Below are 20,012 nucleotides of genomic sequence, written 5' to 3' on the forward strand. Positions count from 1 at the left end.
AGATTTTAAAATGCAGAAATAGTGTAAACATCACTTTAATATCATTCAGTAAATTTATTTGAAACAATTAAAAGTAATTTGGCATCAAACAACATCACAATCTCAGTGACATGCTTAAGTGTCCTCCTAGGCTTCAGTTCATGGCAGCAGTTAAACATCGTGAGGACGCTTTCCTGCTTCAGCCTATGTAACCCGGTGAATGATAAAACAGTCCTCTGCTGCACACCCTCGTGTTGTCTGTAACAGTGTTGTCCCGTCCGGTACTGGAGTTTTAATACCTGCTATTTCCCGGTATCATGTAAGCGCTGTTGAGCGCGGATGATTAGACTGAACTTCATGGCTGCTTCGTGATTCAGTCTCCATGTATCTGTGTTTGGTTTGCACTCAGTTTACTGCTCTTCACCCAGTGCAAACACAGATACACGGAGACTGGAGCACGAAGCAGCCATGAAGATCAGTCGAGTCATCAAGCGGATCACTCGTCTGTGTTTGTGCTCGGTAAACAGCGGAGGGTGAACTGATGACCTTCTCGACCAATCACAATCATTTCTGTTGAACACGTGAACACAATGGCCAATAAGCGCTGTTTTGAAAAAGCCATCAACAGTGCCTTAAATGTTAACGGATAATTGAAGTTTTTTCTTTTAATTCAGTGTCGTGACGAGTCTAATATAATGAAAAAATCTGTTCATTAACTCGAGTTTGATAAATGGAATCTAAAATGTGTGTTTGGGAAAGAAACGTTAGCTAACTAGTGCCATTTTCCTTATCTTAGCTGAAAATGAGCTCTGATATTCCTTTTTATATTCACCGTTCATTCAGAACGGACCTTCGGGTCACTCGGAAGGTGGTGAAATGAAAAATTTGTGTCTCTTTCTCTTCGCTGATAAGATATATAGCCAGTTACACAACATTCATATGTAACTCCCAATGATACTTCCGGGTTTCTTCCCACCACAGCCTCGATTTCGCTTTTGAAAATGGCGGCTGCGTGAAATCAGTCTATAGTATTTATTAGGTGTTAATCAGCCAGAAAAAAAATCTGAAAGCCTGAAACATACTCTAAACAAAATTTGTTTTGACAAATCAAATACTTTTATTATATAAAAAATATAGTAACTATTGATTTTGGTACCATTTTAAAAGTTTTGCTACAGTTTTGCTACAATAGCCATTAATAAACTAGGTACTATTGTTGTGGGTTACCTACAATAACCTGGAATTTTTTTATTTAATTTGTAGTAAAATCATAGTCTATTTTTTGGCCTGATTTTAATTAAACATCACACCCATTTGTTCTCTGATTTAGTCTGAATTACCTAAATGCCTTTACGCATTCACACTCCTCCACTGTCAGTTTGGGTGATTTAGCTGTGAAAAACAACACATGTGAGCACACTCCCCATTAAAGCAGGGTGAAGTTTATAAAAGAGGCCTGAAGTGTGTCAGATAACAGACCCACTGGCTACAGCTGCCACTTGCAGCATATAAAAGAGGCCCATATGACCTCTGACTGATTCCCATTTAAAAAAAAAAAGTTCAACGTCCATAGGATAACATTTTTAAAAAATGCTGCAGTGAAGCTGCTTTTGACCTCTGGCTGAAGTCAACCTTCAGAATCCAGACACAGGAATTCAATTTCATCCTGTCATCCATAATTTTCTTTTGTGAAGTGAGAATTGATCATTTAAAGGCAAACGTAATCCACACAACTTTATAGAGTTTCTATAGTTAACAGCAACTAGTCATTCAGTTTTTCCATATAAAACTGACCATTTTCTGCCCGTTTTTTTTTTGCTGAACATCATTACTTTGTGAATAAAATTGAGAAAATGTGTAACCTTTTTTTTCTTTTCTTGTTAAAGGACATGGTTTGCCTCAGGCAGCAGCTTATTTGCTTCAAAAGAGAACAAAGAAGGAATTTATCTTTTGAGCCGTTTAATCCACACAGATCTCTTAGACCACCAAGAAAACCAGTAAGCACTGACTGTCTACGTCTTTGCCTCTATGAAAGAAATAAGTGACTGCACTCAAAATACTGAGACCTTAACTATTTAATATTTATGTTTTTGAATTGTTTTAACATAAGAAACATAAATAGATTATAAACTTAAGGTGGTGCATATCTGTCAGTCATAAATGAATGATGACTACATGAATATATTTGATTTCATTGAAATAATCATTTATTTATTATTATTATTATTTAAATAATCAAAATGTATTCATTTAGTCTAAATCAGCACATCAGTTTGCTTAGATTTTTTTTACATGTAATTTATGTAGTTACATGTTATCCATGATATGGCTAATCTATAGCCATATCATGGGAAGATATGGCCATAGATTAGCTGATAACCATTGATATTGATAGTATTTGTTCTGTGTAAGTCAAATGAGACCAGCAACAGTTTGGTTACCCACATTCTTATAAATAATTTTTGATTGAGTAAATTATGGTAGTTTAGATTTTGGTTAAACCATCCCTTTAAGGTTACTATGTTGTTTGTTAAATCTCTGCTGTTCAAAGCTATAAACAAATTGAATTCTGACAAATGATTCTTCAATTTAGGCTTAACTATATTTGTTTGTGTGCTAATAATTCATATATCTAGAGAAAGAGTATTTTGTAAGTCTGAGATCTGTTGAAATCAATCCATACTAAAGCTGGCCGGCTCATTTAGGGTTGAAGTTTTTTTTTTTTTTACTTGACCTGGGCTTTTCACTCAGTCCTTAAAGTTCAAGACTTGTCCTGGTCTATTCAGAGGCTGGACCAATGCTTTGCTAAACTCTTTGACCAAAGGCTCAGCTAACTTCATGCATCAACAGCCTTGACAGATGTGCTCCAAATAATCAAGCACCACATACACCAGCCGAGAACCATGACAAACCAAACAATGGCATTTGTTGAGCGTTCTCAAAATACTGCCTGTTTTTCTGCTTCAGTTCATGATTTACTGCTTGCCTTAATTGATCATGTCTCTGTCCCGATGCGTATGTTTTGAACTAGTATTTGTAGAGCAATATTTGTACACTGTAAAAAAAAAAATAAGGCAAAAAGGTTTTTATGTTATTTTCATTGCAGCGCAGTGCCTCAGTGGTTAGCTCTGTCGCAAGAAGGTCAATGGTTGGAGACCCGACAAGGCCAGTTGGCATTTTTATGCTTTGTTCACCCTGTATTTGCATGAGTTTCCTCCAGGCGCTCCGGTTTCCCCAAAGTCCAAAGACATGCGTTATAGGCGAATTGAATAAATTAAGTTTTATAAACTAATTTCAAGAGGAGCACGTGATATGATTGATCGCAGCTGGCCTCGCATCATTAATCATTGCTAGTCCAATCAGATGAATTCTAGCCTCCAATAAATAAGCCCATTCATCCTACCTTCCTTATCTCTGTTATTGAGGAGAAAAAACATCCACCCCATCTCCCCCTTTCCTTTAATACCAGGGGGAGCTCTCAGGATCTCAAACCCCCTCTCATGCTACGTGACCAGGCGGCAGCCCTGGGCTCAAGTATCTCCGAGCTCATGTCTTTGGACTGTTGGAGGAACTAGAGCACCTGGAGAAAACACACAATATCTGTTTCACGTATTATGCATTTTAGCTAAATTAACTGTCTATAATGAATTACAAATGGCCAATTCTTATTTTCATACCATTCACCTTTCATTTTGAGATAATGTCCTATGCCACTTACTACTAAGTTAAACAGTTGATTCAAAAAAACACGTTCAAACGATGTCTACTGCACATTTTTGAATGTACAATTTTGGTCCCCTGAAGGTGCAGACAGTGATACTAGATGAAAAAATGAAAAGTTGCTATTTTCTATAGGTTAATTTGTTCTGGAGTAATTTACTGCTGTACCTTGGTTACAGCAGTGTCAGAATTCTGTTCTAAAAAGTTTCCTCACAAATGTCTTGATTGCGAGATTTTCAGTTTCTTTAATATAATTGCACCTTCTGCAGTCCTTGTACATCAGTAAAGTTCCTTGATTGTTATATTCTATGATTTTTGCTAATAGTCTAATCCGATTCAATCATTTATGCTAAGCTAAGCTAAAAGTGCCACTGCCAGATCTGGAGATGGGCTCAAAGATGCATTTACTGCCATATCTTTATTCTAATGGAGCACACTGTGAAAAAAAAAAAACAATACCTTATATATACTTAATAAAATTGAGGTAACAGATTATAAGCAATATTATCAATTAAATTCAACAAATATGGATTAAGTAACAATTAATTAAATTAGCTTTGTTAAAATTAGTCTAGGCGACGCAGTGATGCAGTAGGTAGTGCTGTCGCCTCACAGCAAGAAGGTTGCTGGGTCGGTGGTCTGATCCTCGGCTCAGTCAGCGTTTCTGTGTGGAGTTTGCATGTTCTCCCTGCGTTCATGTGGGTATCCTCCCGGTGCTCTGGTTTCCCCCACAGTCCAAAGACATGCGGTACAGGTGAATTGGGTCGGCTAAATTGTCCGTAGTGTATGAGTGTGTGTGTGAATGTGTGTGTGGATGTTTCCCTGAGGTGGGTTGCGGCTGGAAGGGCATCCGCTGCATAAAAATGTGCTGGATAAGTTGACGATTCATTCTACTGTTGCGACCCCGGTTAATAAAGGGACTAAGCTAACAAGAAAAAGAATGAATGAAAATTAGTCTATTCAAATGAGTAACTGCACACAGTACACAGTAAACTGAAAAAACAGAAAAGAAAAAACAACACAATGTTAATGAAAACTACTCACTGTTTTTATTTAGATCTAGCATAAAATTTCTGGACCCTGGTCCTCAGCTCCAAAAAAAAAAAAATACCCTAGCTCTACTCAATAACATTGAGGGAACAGATTACAAGCAATATTATTAATTAAAATCAACAAGTATGGATTGAGTAAATTTTTTTTATTTTAAATTTAGCACAAATTAGTGGATCCTGTTCATTAGCGTGGAGCCACAAAACATTAACAACAATATAATAAAAACATCTTATGTACTGAACAGAACCAATGCAAATCGCAATATTGTTTTTTTTTTTGTTTTTTTTTAACCAGTGAAAATATGACAAATATCTGACTTTAAAAGTAAGAATAAAATCCTTTGACAATTGTGGAGACGTTGACCTCCAGGTGATAAAGGGCGCACATAACTCGTGTATATCCGGTGAGGGCAGCCTTTCCTTGGCTAGACATTCTGACATTAGCCACTGACATGTTGGATTTTATAAATATTTTCTCCTTTTGAAATTATCTAAAAATAATAGCTAAATTCCTATAGTAGAATTTATTAGGTTTGATTACAGACATTTTTAAGTAATTTCACATTTTAAAAAATCAGGTAATTAATTTTCTAAAAATAATGTGTACATATTAAATTTTATGAAATATACAAGGCCACAGAATGACTTTTTACCGTGCATATTTTGTATTAATTTGGTTATTAGTCAATCTGAAAGCACTCTTGTATTGGTTTTGCTCCACATCAGCAGCACTGTACTGTTAACTTGAGCACATCAGCTCTCGGTCTTCAATCACAGTACTATTTTCAATTACTTCAATGATTAATATACTAAAAAAATAATAATATGTATCCCTGACCCCGTTTTCCCTTTTCCAAAGAACTTTCAAGCATTGTAATAAAACATTCGGAAGTTATCCAGACTCTCCTCTGTGATTTGTGTCAATGACTTCTGCCAAAAGGCAGTTTGCATGTTATCCTCGGTCTTCTGCGTTTGTTTGTTGCTTCTGAATCATGACATATTTGGCATTGAGTTATGGAATTTTTGAGCTCTTGTGGGATTTCTGATTGTTTTAACCAAGTCAGAATCAATATCTGCACAAACTCAAGCTGTGGATGTGTCACGTCATACTTTTCTTGGTTGCAGTCTCAGTAGATCTTATAATTAATGATGGACACTAACTAAGCACAACTTAGGAAATATCTGGCCAGCACTGAAAAAGTTCTAAGAACATGCAGCTTTTTCATCTTTATCTTGTGTGTGCGGCTCCCTGTGGTTTTGGAGTTGGGCTTTTTTGTGGCCAGTGAATTCCTTGGCTCCTTATGTAAAGCCATGCCAGTGATTTCAGAGGGTGAGTTTAGTGCTGCAGGCCCCCAGCAGGGCCCCGTCTCCTCTCAGACTGGCCTGCTGTCTGCCACAAGTGCCATTAGCCCACCAGCACAGCGCTCATCAGCTCCTTAATATGTTAAACAGACCACAGGGAAAGTTTTGATGTTAAGCCAAATTATTTTAAGCAGAAATACAGGCACATCCTTAAACTATTGAAAGAGTATTACAGTTTTTTACAATTGCTATGACACTTTTATCAATACATTTAACAAGTTTCCTAAACTCTTAACACAGTTAGCACAACATCCGTCTTCGTGGGCTATACAATTAACACATTTCTTGTTGTTTTGACAGAAAATGCATCCAGTTAACACAAATTTAAAATGCTTTAACTTCTTTTACACACAAGCACAACCAAGAACAAAACTATGTAATTTTACAGTCAAATTTACAAATGCTTTAACACAGTATGTCAGAACAGATAACACCATGTTCTAAAGAGAAATTATATAGGATAAAGTCAAAGTAAACAGCTGTTCTAATTGTGAATTGAAACACAAGTTTATTCCCTGTATTTTATTAAATTGCCAATGAGAAACAGCATATTGCGGTTATATAAATAAATAAATAAATGTATATATATATATATATATATATATATATATATATATATATATATATATATATATATATATATATATATATATATATATATATATATATATATATATATATATCTTTATTTATTTATATAACTGCAATATGCTGTTTCTCATTGGCAACTGAAAAAAAAAATAAAGCTGATTCCCATCTAGAAAGCACACTCATGTCTTGTTTTGGTTTTTCCAATCACATGATCATATGTTCTAATAGAGGACTCTTGAGGTTTTTGAAAGGAACAGTGAGCGCATCAAAGAACTCTGTCACCAATACGTCCATGTAAGATTATGCAATACAGTCATTACTGTACTATACACAGTGTGTTTTGCAGTAAACTACTCTTTAAACCTGGAGTTCATTAGTACATACAGTACATATACAGTACAGCATTTGCATACACTGTGTCTAATTACTTTCAGAGAGTCATGAAGTTAAAGGCCAATCAAGTACCACATGAAATTTTCAATGTCGACAAGGCTGGGGATGTCGCCGTAGGAAAAACATAATAGGCCAAAGGGCCACAGTTACCGTGCCGGGCCACAGAAGATATCAAGTATAATGTGGATGAGAACATGTGGCAAAAGACCGGGCAGAATAGAAGATTACTTTGTTATTTTATTATAATTGTGGTGCTTTTTCTGTTTGCAGTGATGTCCTTCTGCAAAAAACATTCTGTACTGCAGTAATTCTGTGTCTGTATTTTTTTTACATAAACTGTAAATTTTATATAGCAATTTTTTTTCTTCGTTTTGTATAGAATTTTTGCCGTAAACGAAAGATAATCCATGCATTTACTTAACCCAACAAAACAAAACTGTAACGAGACTTCAAATATAAGGGCAGAGCTGACACATAAACTAATGGAGTTTCTGTAATGTCAGCTGATGATAGTGTTTTTATTGTCAGTGTGTTCTGATTGACTGAATGTTTATGTTGGAAGAGAACATGTGTTTGTGTTTTGAACAATAATTTCATTTTGAAACATGATTGCAGTGTTTTGTTAGACATGGTGTAGTGTGTTCGTTTATTATTGTATTTTGAAAAGTAGTTTAGAGGTTTAGTTTATAATGTTTGATTTTGAGCATAAAATTAACTGTTTTGCCAATTGTGTATTTTAGGTGTGTTGCTGCGTTAAGAGTTTAGCAAACTTGTTAAATGTATTGAAAAAAGTGTCATAGCCATTGTAAAAAACTGTAATGGTAAAAGATGTAATGTACACTGTAAAAAAGCAATAGGGTATATTCCGAAGCATGCTAATAGGACTTTTAATTTGCCAGTAACCTGGGTTAATCGTTTCCGGTGAACTGAATGCCAATACAAAATCAGCGCGTTTAAGGTCAGTTTTCTTTAAAAATCAGCGATCTCCACTGGCTGAGTGATATCCGATATAAAGTGGGTCTGAGATTGTACAAGAAGCACTGCATTGAATTACATTTTCCCCACCATGTCTTTATAATATGAGCATTTATTTGACCCCAGTATATTCAATGGAGCTTCTGTGCTACACTGCCAATTCTGATGGGCGCGTGCGACCAAACCAGCCTGATCTCACGAGAAAACGTAAGTATTTTACGTTTTGCCAGTTTAGTGGCTAATTCGTACGAATTCGTACGAGTTCAGTCGTACGAAATGGTACGATTTTAAAAAGGAGGCGTGGCACCTGACCCCACCCCTAACACCAACCGTCATTGGGGGATAAGCAAATCGTACTAAATTGTACGAATTAAATCGTACGAAGTCATACGAATTAGCCACTAAATGAAAAAGTTACGAATTGCCGTGAGATTGTGTTGGACCAAACGGCTTTCTCTCTCGTTTTAAGCTTGAGCAACTAAATGAATGCCAAAGTCTGTTTAACTGATTGTATTTTAATGACATTACAACGTCGATGCTGTAAAAGGAACGTATAAAATGGAAAAAACTCACAATAACAGGTCACCGGAAGTTTTTAAGTATGGGAAACACACTAGCTTGGCATATATCCCATTAGTTACTTTAAATAGTGAGTAAACTCATTGCCTTAAAAGCAACAAGTTGATTTACTTAATAAATTCAGTAAACACATTGACTAAACTTCATTCAGTCAGTCAGTCAGTCATTAATTAATTAATTCATTCATTCATTCATTCATTCATTCATTTTCTTTTTGGCTTTGTTCATTTATTAATCTGGGGTCACCACAGCGGAATGAACCGCCTTGACTAAACTTAACTTGTATAATTATGCACATCATTTTTTACTTAATAATTATAAGGCAATGAGTTTACTCTCTTTTTAAAGTGAAGTCAACTAATCGCTTCATTTAAAAAAATGTATATTGCAGTTTGTTCAAGCTATTTATTTATAATGAGTTGAAACAACAAAATTCTAGTGGGCTGCGTGACCCGACCAGATTTCTTTCGGCGCGGGAATACATTTCTGAATAAAGCGCGGTAGCGGTCGGTAACAGGTGTATTTTTGGACGGGAGCGGGAGGTCTAACAATGTTGCTCCCGACTCCCGAGCGAGAGAGCACGCGTATGTTATAGGCTGTCTGGACGCTGTATAGGTGGGTGGTTTTCGGTTTTGTTCTCCCCTCGCCCATTAGCAGGAACATGCGCAGCGGGTATTAAATGGAGCGGGTGGGGCAGCGGGACAACGAATGCTGAACGTAAGTGGGAGCGATCGGGTTCGGGCTAAAACCTGGTGCGGACGGGAGCGGGATTGAAAATTTAGTCCCACGCAGATCTCTAAAGGGAAGTTAAGAGTGTAATAGTTGGAATGTAAAAAAATAAAAGAGAAGAAAAGTGTGCTTGGATCAGTAAAGTCAATGGAGTCAATGGAAGTCAAGGGTGTGCTCATACTTGGTTTGACGATATTAAAATGAACTGTGATTTTTTTTTTTTTTACTGCAGTTCATTTGAACTCCAATGAGGTTCAGCTAAAAAAATTAAAGCAGGACGGCCAAAAACAAGACATGACGCTACAAGATTTGACAGAATTAAAAGAACAGAAATCTTGTTTTTCTCTTCAATGTCACAGTAATGACCTTTACAGTGCAACACAGAAGCGTGGTTTAGAGCGGAATTCATGGTACTGTTTTGCCTCTTTTAGACATTTTATAGGCTCTTCACGAGTTCTCAACTGATAAAAATAACACCACAAGCATGCATATATAATGAGTGCATTCAGTTTGGTTGTTCTGTACACTGTTTTCTTTGTTTTGTGTCTTTAGATTTAAACACAAAAATTACAGTGTGAATGGTAAGAGCACCAGGTTTTAAGATTGATTGATTGATTGATTGATTGATTGATTGATTGATTGATTGATTGATTGATTGATTGATTGATCAAGGCCAATTTAGTTGCTCCATATTCAGCGCATGTCTTTGGGTTTGTGGATGAAACTGGAGCACCCGAAGAAAACCCACATGAACACTGGGAGAACATGCAAACTCCACACAGTAATGCCAACTGACCAAGGCAGGGATTCGAACCATTAAACTTCTTGCTGTGAGGCAACAGTGCTAACCACCAAGCTATTGTGCCACAAAACCTTTTTTTTTTCTTTTAAACTCTAAAACAGCAACAAAAATGGCAAAAAAATATTAATGTAATATATTAGTTATTCCATTTGTTTAATGTTTTTTAATGAATAACCCTGCTAAAAAAAAAAAAAACAACATATAGAGATAAGGTATGTTCTGATGCTGGTATGCTGGTCTTGCTGGTTTCAGTGCTGGTCTAGCTGGTTTTAATGCTGGTTTTGCCAGTCTCGATGCTGGTCTTGCTGGTTTTAATGCTGGTTTGGCTGGTCTTGATGCTGGTTTTGCTGGTCTCAATGGTGGTCTTGCTGGAATCAATGCTGGTTTTGCTGGTTTCAATGCTGGTCTTGCTGGTTTTAATGCTGGCTTTGCTGGTCTCAATGCTGGTGTTGCTGGTTTTTCCAGTCTTGATAGTGGTCTTGTTGCTGGTCGAGCTGGTTTTAATGCAGGTGTTGCTCGTTTGAATGCTGGTTTTGGTGTTTTCAATGCTGATTTTGCTGGTCTTCCTGGTTTTAATGCTGGTCTAGCTGGTTTTAATGCTTTTTGCCAGTCTCGATACTGGTTTTGCTGGTTTTAATGCTGGTTTTGTGGGTCTCGATGCTGGTTTTGCTAGTTTCGTTGCTGGTCTTGCTGGTTTTAATGCTGGTTTTGTGGGTCTCGATGCTGGTTTTGCTAGTTTTGTTGCTGGTCTTGCTGGTTTTAATGCTGGTGTTGCTGGTCTCAATGCTGGTTTTAATGCTGGTTTTGCTGGTCTTGATGCTGGTTTAAATGCTGGTTTTGCTGGTCTCGATGCTATTTTGCCGGTCTTGATGCTGATCTTGCTGGTTGTAATGCTGGTTTTGCTGGTCTCGATGCAGGTTTTGCTGGTCTTGATGCTGGTCTTGCTGGCATCAATGCTGGTTTTGTTGGTCTCGATGCTGGTCTAGCTGGTTTCAATGCTGGTTTTGCTGGTTTTAATGCTGGCTTTGCTGGTCTGGATGCTGGTCTTGCTGATTTTGTTAGTCTCGATGGTGGTCTGGATGCTGGTCTTGTTGGTTTTAATGCTGGTTTTGCTGGTCTGGATGTTGGTTTTGCTGGTTTTAATGCCAGTCTTGCTGGTTTTAATGCTGGTTTTGCTGGTCTGGATGCTGGTCATGCTGGTTTTAATGCTGGTTTTGCTGGTCTCGATGCTGGTCTTGCTAGTTTTGCTGGTCTTGATGCTGGTTCCAATGCTGTTCTTGCTGGTTTTAATGCTGGTTTTGCTGGACCAGCATCAAGAGCAGCAAAACCAGCATTGAAACTAGCAAGTCCAGCATAACAGCATCAAAACATACCTTACCAGGATATGCTGTTTTTTTCAGCACGAAAATAGAACCAATACTAAAAAAGTTATACTAAAAATGAGACCTGAAATATGTAAAAATCAGAACAAAATTCAAGTAGCAAAAATTTGACATATTTATGTCTATTGTTGTTTTACATTTTATATCAAATGAATAAAACCTAAACTATAGGATATATGTGAAATTTTAGACGTTGGAAAAAAACAACATTAATTTTCTAGTAAAAAAAAAATCTTACTCATTGTAACGCTCATGTTGAAATATGTCCTCAGTGTCCAGATAGGTATTTTATTATTGCAGTATTTTATTCATTTAAATTTTTAATGGCAGCGTCCCACTTGGAAATCATAATTACATTCATCAGCCAGGTCTTTTAAACACATAATAGATTTTAGTTTTGACAGCTTGTAAGCTCTTATTTCTGACTAGAGTTTATGAAACTATGTAGAGCTGGAAGCCCTAATAGCGCTAGTCTCCAAGAGCATTCACTCTCGCTGTCAAGGCAACCAGTTACCATAGACACAGGTCAGTTTGTGCGGCGCGGTTTTGTGCAAGCTCTTCTCTATTGTACGATTGTCCCACCATAGCGCCACACTTTCCCCTGGGGCCTTTCCCCATACAACATCTGTCCCTCTCTGGGCACGTCCCACATGCCCCGCTCACCTCTCCCATGAAAGCTCGGTCACTCACACCTGCTGAGAGGGTCAGAGGTCCTCCTTCAAGCACGCACACATTACTGCTGCTTTGCTTGACTGCAGCCGCTGTCATCCAATCGTGACCCTTCGCCTTTGTCTCTTCATTGGAGGAGAACTTTCCATTGGCCGTGTCAAACTCAGCAACTAATAACTCAAAAGTGGGCTTGTTCACATGCTTTCTCATTCGTCTGGATATCAGAGGCACTGCCAGCAATGGAGAACAGCTCGTCGACCACATTACACAGAATGCAATTTGTGCTCTCATTTTCAGGATGTGCAAACTAAAGACCAAAGTACTGAAAACAGCACAAGTCATTCTAAAGGAAAGTCTTTGAAATGAACGACGACTGTAAGAGGATTACATTTTTAGCTGCTTTGATCTACCACATTGGTGGCCTAAGTCAAAGCAGAATAATAAAGCGCTTCTGACATTAATGGTTAATTTTGTGCACTGCACACTCTTGAAAATAATGGATGTGAAAGCGGATTGTTTTTGCACTGAACAAGCTTTTTTGGTTTCTCAAAGAACCTTGTAACTGGAAAAAATTATTTTCTTATTTAGAGTTTTTGTTTGGTTTTTAATCCAAATATTTAGCAATACTTAAATCAAGAAACATTTTCTAAACAAGTGCAAAGAAGTTCTTGTTTTCAGAAATAACATTTCAAAATAAAGTGGGGTTTTCTTTAAAGAGGTGGTCCACTTTAATGTCATGTTTCAAACTTTATTCGATGTGTAATGTAGCTGTGTCAACATAAACAACATCTCTGAATGTAAAACACTCAAAGTTCAGTGCAAAGGGAGACATTGGCTTTTACAAAGTTAGCTTAGCAATGCTTACAGCAAACGAAGTTTGGGGACTACAAAAAAATACATCCGAGTTAATGAAAACATAAACTCGTCAGGTTATGTGCACACACACACAGCAGCAAAGGGGCATGGCCAGAGGCGCTGTAATGTTATAGAAAAGAAAGTTAAAATGCTGTCCAAACGCTGCTATTTCCACAGAGCTTGTTCTGTTTCTGTATTTAGGTTTCCAAAGCACATAACACAAAGAGAGAAGTGCTTTTAGATTCATTTTAATTATGTTTCAGAGAATTATGAAAAATATATAGCTAGCATTTGACACAGGACAGCTTCCAGAATCTCTCTCAGTTCAGTGCTGGATTCGACTAAAAACTCCTCAAAGAAGGAGCAGTTCCAACCATGATAGAAGAAGTTGTGGATTGTGAGCCATAACCTGTACGTATTTTTATTTGTTAAAATTTATCTATTACATGTACAGTTTTTAGCGTTAATGGTATGTTGTAGCGAGGACGATAAACAAGGATGTTAACAACCGGAAACACTGCTTGGCACCGCAAACAGTTTAGCTACAAATTCAAATTCATCCATCAAACCCCTGTAATCATCTCTTCACCAGCGCTGCAGTGTCTCTTTATGTGGCCGCTTTACCTGCGTTCTACATGTCAAATAACAAACTCGCAAAAGAGATGTGAACATTTCATATTACTTACACATGCTTATTTCAAATATATGTGAAAGACAATACTAGCACACAGTTCGTGCTAGTAGAAGCATGAAGCTTCCCGGTGACATGAAGCCGATCCACGAATCACCGCACATTATGTTAGCTGACCAATCAGAGCCTCTTGAGGAAGGCTCTTTTAAAGGAACTAGGAAATATGACAGTTTTTATTTTCTACAAATGAAGCATGAGCACACATTGCTTAGGAACACAACCAAACCTTGAAATAACACATTGAACCACCTCTTTAAAACAAATGTGTCAATGGGGTATAAAAAAATAATCTTTATTCAAATCTAACGTGCATTGGCAAATTATTTTACTTATTTTAAGGGAAAAAAAATTCCTTTACATATTATTTTTCTCTTTTTGTGAGGAATGAAAAAATCTTTGAGCGCAGTGGAAAGATTGACTTTAAGTCAAAGGTTTTATCATGGAACCATAAAGGCAGTGCACATAGTTATAATTTGAAATGGAAGAAGAACCCACATTCTTTACCCAAGTACAAGTATAGATACTTATGTTTGAGTACTTACTGGAAAATATGTGTATGTATATATTTTTTTACTCCCATATATGAACATGCATTTTACTGGCATATGCATATGTACGTATTTATAAACATGATTGTACTGCCACATATGTGTATATGCAGTAGTGTGAAAAAGTGTTTGCCCTCTACTGACAGTTTTGAAATAAAGGTTTGTATTATTAAGAGAAAACAAAAGACAAAACTTTACGACCCTATGTGAAAAAAGTGTTTTCCCCTAAACCTAATAATTGGTTGGGTAATTAGCCAGTTACAACACTGTGGAGAAATTTTGTCCCACTCATCTTTACACAATTGTTGTAATTCTCCAACATTGAATGGTTTTCAAGCATGAAACACCTTTATAAGGTCATGCCACAGCATCTCAACTGGATTCAGGTCAGGACAGGCCACTTTGGTCAACCGGTAATGACCTTAAAAATGTGGTACTTCAGCTGAATTCTGCATAGATGAGTGGGCCAGATTTCATCGACAGCATTTTAAGAGACTTATCGCAAGTTTTTGAAAACACTCGATTTCAGTTGTTACTGCTAAAGGTGGCTTAATAGATTAAGGGGGCAAACTTTTCAACTCAGAGCTGTGTAGTTTTGTATTTTGTTCTCCCTTAATAATATAAACCTTCATTTCAAAACTGCATGATGTCTTACTTGTGTTCAAATTGCCCAATGTCAAGAAATAATATAGGTCGTGTCACTAAACACATTGAAAATAATGCGCCTGGTTTAAAAATGTAAAGAGGAGAAAGTACAGATATTTTGTAAAATGAAATGATTAAAAGTAATTTCTCAGAAAGTAAATTACTGATACCATACAAATTTGCGCAAGTACAGTAACAAAGTATTTGTTACTTCACATCGTTGGTTATAACTACTATAACTATCAGTAGGAACTGGAAATGAAAATGAATTTAGCATATAATTTGACAAAAATGTAAAATTAGATCTTCAGCGTCTAACCCAGCATGATAGGAGCCACAATGACAAATTACAGTACAAGTACTTATTTGGGGTTTCCTCTTCACAGGAACTATTTTACTTATAGGAACATCTTTTGGGGAACTAAAATAGCTCCTACTTCAGAGCAGGGTTTACACAGCACGGAAGGAACCACAATGACAAATTACAGTACAAGTACTTATTTAGTCTTTCCTCCTCACAGGAACTATTTTACTTATAGAAACATCTTTTGGGGAACTAAATTAGCTCCTACTTCAGAGCAGGGTCTAACCCAGCATGATAGGAGCCACAATGACAAATTACAGTACAAGTACTTATTTGGTGTTTCCTCCTCACAGGAACTATTTTAGCTACTTATAGGAACATCTTTTGGGGAACTAAATTAGCTCCCACTGCAAGCAGGTTCTAACCCAGTACGATAGGAACCACAATGACAAATTACAGTATGAGTACTTATTTAGTCTTTCCTACCCACAGGAACTATTTTACTTATAGAAACATTTTTGGGGAATTAATATAGCTCCTACTTCAGAACAGGGTCTAACCCAGCACGATAGGAACCACAATGACAAATTACAGTACAAGTACTTATTTGGTGTTTTCTCCTCAAAGGAACTATTTTAGCTACTTATAGGAACATCTTATGGGGAACTAAATTAGCTCCTAATTTATAGCAGGGTCTAACCCAGCACAATGGGAACCACAATGACAAACTACAGTACAAGTACTTATTTGGTTTGTCCTCCACACAGGAACTATTTTACTTATACGAGTAAAAGATCCTTTGGGAACTAAATTAGGTCCTACTTCAGAGCAGGGTTTAACCCAGCACAATACAATAACAGCTACAATGACAAACTACAGTACATGTTCTTGGTTGTTGTTTTCACCTAACAGGATATATTTGAGTTACAGGAACATCTTTTAGGGGAACCAAGTCTTACTTTAGAGAAGAGGCCTAACCTTTTTTCATGGCTTTTACATCTGAGAAACATTGTCCTTGTTCAAAATCAAACTAAGCAATGCAAGTACAATTCAAATGTGCATGGTTCAAAGCATCCTGCTGCACATAAATGCACGAACTGTGCACAGATTAGTGTACATGTACTGTGGGCTTTACTTTTAACATTACATGGACCGCCCTGATGAACAAAATAGACTCGTTTCTGCAGGCTTTGTGGTTCATCTTGGTACGTGAAGCTGAAAACACAGGCCGCATCTGCTGCATGGAAAGAGTGTGACCCCTGTTGCTCATGCTGACGTCCCTGTAGGAATGACCCATGCAAACCCTCTTCAATCTGTCTGAACATTCCTCTATGACGGACAATAGCGGCTCTCACTGACTCTGGCAGATGGCTCGCCCCGGGCTCTTCAAGCCAAGCCTCTTTTGTTTACCCCTGGGCTTGATGCACACACTATCAGTCATCCTTTTCACTCTTTTCCTGTCACTCTGAGCACCATACTGGGAGATGAGCTATAGATCTTATCCTGGGACACGTCATCATACAAAGAGGACAGGCTCTTCTGAATTTGTAGGTGCTGCCAAAGTCATGGGCCAATGAAGAGAGATTGGTCAGAGCGATGGCAGTGAGCCACTGGTGATGAGAATATAAGGCTTGTGTGTGACTGGCTGGGTGCATTCATGGCTACAGAGATGAGCAAATGCCAAAGATGTTTTTATTGATACTTAACTATGATACGGTAGTCTTTTTTTGGAGTGTGTGTTAGTGGCTCACTTGGGAAGAGAAGATAAGCATGAATAAAATACAGTCTTGTAGGTTTTTATAAAAGCGAATGTTTTGTGTTGACAACATATATATCAAAATTTGGTAACACTTGACAATAGCAGAACATGAATAATGGTGTATTAATATGTAAAATAAATATTACTTTATTATGAATTAATGACGAGTTAATGCATACGCTAATCATGAACTTCAACTACAAGTTGAGTCACATGAGTTTGAGTAATTAATGGTTATCATCATTAACTCATCCTTACCTACTCATGAACTCCTGTGTGTAAACTGTTCATATTGATGTCGACAGAACACTTTTCTATTGTTATTCAGTGTAAACGCTCTAGACAGACGTGCATAGGGACAGCATACATTAAATGTCACGCTAAAGTCATGACATTATACATTAAGAGCTCGAATTCATATTGGTTACATTTAGCTTAAACATAAATGATAATTAATACATTAATTTACAACATGTACTAAGTAATTAAAGTAACCATTAATTAGTAACCATTAGTTCATGATTAGCACATGCATTAGCTCATCATTAGGTCATAATAAAGTGATGTTCAGTTTACATATTAACACATCATTGTTCATGTACTGTTTTTGTAAAGTGTTAAACAAATGGTCAGCTAAAGTCATTTACATTAGATCAATTTAAACATCTGAGCCTAAAATAGTAGAAATACGTGCAAATGAAAATTAATTAATCTTTCATGAAATAAATTCACTTTAAAATGGTATATGTATGGGTTTTGGAATTGTGTGTGTGTGTGTGTGTGTATACACATATATATATATATATATATATATATATATATATATATATATATATATATATATATATATATATATATATATATATATATATATATATATATATATATATATATATATATATGTTTCTACTAAATTTATTCTTCCATGGCTGGGCACATGCCCACATTCATCTCGCTACGGCTACATTCTCATTCTAAACATTCCGTCGTTGTTTTTTTAATAGAGGGTTATAATCACACCAAAGCGTATTATAAGGTAAGTGAATTCAAACATCGCAAACATTTCTGTAATCGTAGTAGTGCTGTGTGTTATTTGTTTAACCCTTTAAGGTGACATGCTGACTGACTGACTGTCTATCTCAGGGGTGGCCAACCCTGTTCCTGGAGAGCCACCTTCCTGCAGATTTTAGTTGCAACCCATATCAAACACAACTGCCTGTAATTATCACGTGGTGTTCAGGTCCTAATTAATTGGTTCAGGTGTGTTTGATATGGGTAGCAAGTGAAATCTCCAGGAAGGTGGCTCTCCAGGAACAGGGTTGGCCACCCCTGGTCTATCTGGTGCATGATGCATGAGGCTAGCAAAAATTATGCAGCTTTCAGTTAAGTTATATTCCTAGCAAATCTAATAAATGTTGGAGACATGCTTGTTACATTAACGCACTAAATCACACTTAAGCAGTGTATATTTGAGGGCATGCAAGAAGTTTTGTGTAAGAACAGAGGAAATTGGCGCTCAAGCAAAGAGATTCACATGCTCGTATTACATAAATGTGATCTCGACTTGTAATACTGTGCTCACGACATTTGTCATTAAAATAACACCATAGGTAGTTGGAAGATCTGTGTAAAAGGCCTGCCACCGCACCTACTTGTTTTTAGTTTTTAGAATTTTTTGTGTCTAGGAGGGATTTTTCCTAAAAACATTTTTTATTACAAGTATATTTGGCAACACTGACTGCCATTTTCTCATTGTAATGTTGTGGTGTGTTTGTTGGAGGTTCTTCTCAGATGCCTGTTTCTTTGGTGAAATTTGTGTTTGCAGACTTTATTTTAAGGTAAGTAACATGTCAATGTCGCCTCACAGCAAGAAGGTTGCTGGTTCGAGTCCCAGCTGGGCCAGAAGGCATTTCTGTGTGGAGTTTGCATGTTCTCCATGTGTTTGCATGGTGGTGCTCTGGTTTCCCTAAAGACGTGCAGTATATTTGAATTGAATAAACCAAATTGACATTAGTTTTTTTGTGTGAATGAGAGAGTCAACTTTAATAACTTAAATCGTGTCCATTACACTTGAATTTTAAAGTCCTATCAACAGCATTCTTGATTACAACAGCTTATCTACTTAAGTTAACTATACTTAGATCACCTTCATTACACTTGTATTGTCAGGTTCTGTTAACTTTAACCTAAGTTAAGACAACTTCACTTTTTAAGTAAACTTATAAATTTAAGCTAGCACAAACACTAAGACACTTTATTAAGTTGAAACAACATTTTTTAGTGTGTGGAAAAGAAGAAAAAGTGAACAAATGAAAAAAAAAATTAATTAATTAAATTTTGTACATATATTAATTATAAATTATACATTTTTAAACATATATTTTGTATTTACTTATACACTACTGCTGATAATACTAACCAACAAATTATTCACATGAATTGAAAAAGTACACACACACACACACACATATATATATATATATATATATATATATATATATATATATATATATATATATATATATATATATATATATATATATATATATATGTGTGTGTGTGTGTGTGTGTGTGTGTGTGTGTGTGTGTGTGTGTGTGTGTGTGTACTTTTTTACTACTTATTTTTCATCATTATGCTTGCATGAATAAATGATAATGTAGTAATATTTAGTTATTACAAAACTATTACTAAACATAATTGTTGCACTGATTTTACACCTTATAACACTGATGGATTTTTTATTATTGTTTGTTCATATGTATTTTTTAAGTTTCATCCAACATCTGCAAAATCATAGGGAGTCATATGATTCAGTTTTAATAAGCATGATCCATCTTCTGGCATTATATTTTATTGCTTCAGCTGAGAGTTTGATAACATCAGACGTTTGAAGATGAGACTGTGGAGAAGCGAGACCTCTATTCCCCTTTGGTCTTTACTGGCACATCACGCTCTCGCTGCCAGTTTGCAGTAAAA

At 36.4% G+C, this 20,012-nt stretch overlaps 1 long non-coding RNA gene across 2 annotated transcripts in view; it reads right to left on the bottom strand.

Moving 5' to 3' along the window:
• Positions 1-4,729: 4,729 nt before the first annotated feature.
• LOC141381264 (uncharacterized) overlaps positions 4,730-20,012 on the bottom strand; it is a 94,796-nt gene continuing 79,513 nt past the window's right edge. Inside the window, exon 4 of one of the 2 annotated variants that reach the window (XR_012401171.1) lies at positions 4,730-6,186. This is a non-coding gene — a long non-coding RNA (uncharacterized lncRNA). The remainder of the gene's footprint in view (positions 6,187-20,012) is intronic. The other variant, XR_012401172.1, reaches the window with a different exon arrangement.

Source organism: Danio rerio, chromosome 3 (assembly GCF_049306965.1).
Source record: "Danio rerio strain Tuebingen ecotype United States chromosome 3, GRCz12tu, whole genome shotgun sequence".
Lineage (NCBI taxonomy): Eukaryota > Metazoa > Chordata > Actinopteri > Cypriniformes > Danionidae > Danio > Danio rerio.